This window comes from Nycticebus coucang, chromosome X (genome assembly GCF_027406575.1).
Source record: "Nycticebus coucang isolate mNycCou1 chromosome X, mNycCou1.pri, whole genome shotgun sequence".
NCBI lineage: Eukaryota > Metazoa > Chordata > Mammalia > Primates > Lorisidae > Nycticebus > Nycticebus coucang.
Window position 1 is genome coordinate 161,036,553 of NC_069804.1, and position 3,942 is coordinate 161,040,494.

Here is a 3,942-nt window from a genome sequence, read left to right on the forward strand (position 1 = left end):
TTCAAAACACTTAGGGTTATGTGGCTCTCTTCTCTGTTTCTCTAGCACTCTGTGTATTTCTCTATTAAAACATTTATTGTGGGGCGGCGCCTGTGGCTCAGTGAGTAGGGTGCCGGCCCCATATACCGAGGGTGGTGGGTTCTAAACCCAGCCCCGGCCAAATTGCAACAAAAAAATAGCTGGGTGTTGTGGCGGGTGCCTGTAATCCCAGCTACTTGAGAGGCTGAGGCAAGACAATCGCCTAAACCCAGGAGTTGGAGGTTGCTGTGAGCTGTGATGCCACGGCACTCTACCGAGGGTGATAAAGTGAAACTCTGTCTCTAAAAAAAAAAATAAAAATAAAACATTTATTGTGCTATGCTTTAATTAAATGTTTAATTGTCTGTCTCCTTGTATTAGCCAGGCTCCTGGCAGGAAACAGATGGCACACTCCAAAAGGTTTTACTAAAGAGAATCGAATGAAAGGACTATTTGCAATAATATGTGCAGGGTTAAGACAACCAACAGGGGTTGCTGCAGCACCCTTGGGCTAGCAACAGCAGGAAGTCTGTATCATCCCCGGCCTAAATGGGCAAGTAGCAGGAATGGTGTCAGGAGAATATGGCAAGAATTGGAGCTGGGAGAGAGGGGCTCCCTACCAAGAGCTATGCCAATAAACAGAAGAATGAAGCCACCATCAAAACACAGCCTAGGAAGCCGAGGCAGGTGGATTGCCTGAGCTCACCAGTTTGAGACCAGCCTGAGCAAGAGCAAGACCCCGTCTCTAAATATAGCCCGGCATTGTGGCAGGCACCTGTAGTCCCAGCTACTCGGGAGGCTGAGGCAAGAGAATCACTGTGCCCAAGAGTTAGAGGTTGCTATGAGCTATGATGCCATAGCACTCTACCCAGGGCAACAAAATGAGACTCTGTCTCAAAAACAAACAAACAAATCAAGAAAAAACACAGCCTAGAAGGCAGGGAGCTGGGGAATAAATACATATGCCAACCTCTTGGACCTTCCAACCTTCCAACCTCTCATTTCCTGCAATTTCTCCCAAAGGTAGACTCCTACCTGAAGGCAGAGAATCAAAGAGCATTGGGATTGAGTCTAGAGAGGTCAGCGTCCCAGGGCACAGAGCAGTGCAAAAAATGGGTTGAGATGGATTAAGGAGGACATAGAGACCAACTAGCACACTCGACAATCAGACTATGGAGTCTATGAGAAGAGACGCTGCATCTTATTCATTTTTATGCTGCTAGCACCTGGTAGCAATAACTCAATAACTATGTGTTGAACGGGTGAATAATTAAATGGAATGAGTTATTATCATTCTCAGTACATGCTAATGAAGGTGGTATCTATGAATGTGGGCCCACACAAATATATATAATACCAATTATAGCATGGGAAAATAAGCATGGATGAATGGTTCACAGAGAAAACAATAAGAAAAGAAATATTAAAATAACATAAAATCAGACACATGGCTCTGACCAATTCACTGGAGAATTTTTTCAGAAAACAATCCATCCAACAATCTGCCCACAAACATAGAAAAGAGTATTCTACCAACGTGTTTTATGAAGCAAATATTATTTTTTCTTAAATATAAAGAAATAACAAACAAGAGTATACATTAGTTTTATGAATACAAAAATAACTTTAAAAGAAAATACCACTGGGCGGCGCCTGTGGCTCAAAGGAGTGGGGCGCCCGCCCCGTATTCCGGAGGTGACAGGTTCAAACCTGGCCCCGGCCAAAAACTACACAAATAAATAAATTAATTAAATAAAATTTTTTTAAAAAAGAAAATACCATTAAAAAAGAATGTAACAGGCTGGATGTGGTGGTTCATGCCTGTAATCCTAGCACTCTGGGAGGCTGAGGCTGGTGGATGGCCTGAGCTCAGGAGTTTGAGACCAGCTAAAGCAAAGCGGGATCCCGTCCCTACTAAAAATAGAAAAACTGAGACAAGAGGATCGCTTGGGCCCAAGAACTTGAGGTTGCTGTGAGCTAAAATGCCACGGCACTCTAGTAGTCAGGGTGCCAGGGTGAGACTCTGTCTCAAAAAAAAAAAAAAAAGCAACAATACAACAAAATTACTGGGACTTGGCAGAAGTTTTCTCTCAGATACAAAAATGTTATAATCTGAGAAACACTTCTAATATAAGATAACATATTAATGGACTAAGTATAAAAATCCTGTCTATTTGTCCCTTCAATAAATATGTAGTGAGGATCTAGTTATGTATCAGGAACTGTTCTAGGCACTAGGATCCAACAGGCGCTCTCGGAGCTACAATTCTCACGGGAAAGAGAAACAATGAGTAAGCCACTCACTAGCTGGAATAGTTTCACATGATGAGAAGTGCTCTAAGAAAATAAGACAGGAAGGTATAATACTGTGTGACCAGAGGTGGGGGGTCACATTAAATATGGTTAGCAAGGAAGGCCACTCTGGGGACAATGCAGCTGAGGCTTGGTATTTCAAAAGCTGGAGAGAAGACATTTCTTAAAATTCAAAACTTCCACTGATTAAATAAAATAAAAAAACCATAGAAGGTTTCTTTCTTAATAGGAGCATTGTGCCCATCTAAAATCAAGGGCCAGAGGCCCTGAAGACTCTCTATTAAAAACATAAATATGACAAGGATGTCTCTTTCATCAGTCTTAAATTAACTTTGTAATAAAGTGAGACTGAAGAAAAAACTGAGTTATAAATGTGTGAAAGGAAGAAATAAAAATATCACTCAAATGACAGGATTATATAAGGAAGATGTCTAGGGCATCAAGACAAAAATTCATTAAAAATAATAAATCTGTTCAGCAAAGTAGCATAATAGAAGGTAAATGACAAAAGTCAATTGCATTCCTAATAAGAATGACACAAAACTAGACAACATAATGAAAAGGGAGATTCACAATAATGACAAAATCTTAAATACTAGGTTCTTCACTTAATTTGAGAGAATAAAGATATATTGAATGAAAATTATAAAATACCAGTGGGAGAAGGAAAGGAAGACATGAATAAATGATGCTATTTACCAAGAAGAAATAATACTAGAGAGACTAAGTATTGTAAAGACAGTTAGGTTTGCATATTAATTTGATGAAGTACAAATGAAAACCATTGAAAGAAGTTTTATAGAATTTCACAATGTATTAGGAAAACTCTTCTAAAAGAATTCAATGATTGCAGACACAGTCTTTAAAAGTTTTAAACAGGCGGGGCGTCATGGCTCACACCTGGCCTGTAATCCTAGCACTGTGGAAGGATCGCTTGAGCTCAGGAGTTTGAGACCAGTCTGCACAGAGTGAGACCCCATCTCTACCAAAACTAGAGAAACTGTCTCAGAGCCTGTAGCTCAGCGGCTAGGGCGCCAGCCACATACACCAGAGCGGATGAGATGGAACCCGGCCCAGGCCTGCCAAACAACAATGACAACTACAACCAAAAAATAGCCTGGCGTTGTGGCAGGCATCTGTGTTCCCGGATGCTTGGGAGGCTGAGACAAGAGAACCGCTTAAGCCCATGAGTTGGAGGCTGCTGTGAGCTGTGACACCATAGCACTCTACCGAAGGTGACATAGTGAGACTGTCTAAAAAAACACACACAAAAAAAATGTGCTCCAGGTGAGGCTCGAACTCACAACCTCGGCATACCTTACGCTCGCACTGTCATATAAGTACCACGCGCTAACCGATTGCGCCACTGGAGCTCCACTCACACTCTTGCTCAACAGAATATTTCAGTTGTCCATAGCCACGTGACCTCACTGGACAGCTCTGCCTTCTGTTCCATATGCAAATTAAAATTAAAATTAAAAATAGCCAGGCGTGGGCGGAGCCTGTGGCTTAAAGGGGTAGGGCGCCAGCCCCATATGCCGGAGGTGGCGGGTTCAAACCCAGCCCTGGCCAAAAGCTGCAAAAAAAATAAAAAATAAAAAATAAATAGCC

At 41.8% G+C, this 3,942-nt stretch overlaps 1 non-coding gene across 1 annotated transcript; it reads right to left on the minus strand.

Annotated features, from left to right (window-relative positions):
• Nucleotides 1-3,610: 3,610 nt before the first annotated feature.
• On the minus strand, nt 3,611-3,704 carry TRNAI-UAU (transfer RNA isoleucine (anticodon UAU)). The gene is made up of 2 exons: nt 3,667-3,704; nt 3,611-3,646 (listed from the first exon to the last, which is right to left on the minus strand). It is a non-coding gene; the product is annotated as a tRNA-Ile (tRNA).
• Nucleotides 3,705-3,942: the final 238 nt, after the last annotated feature.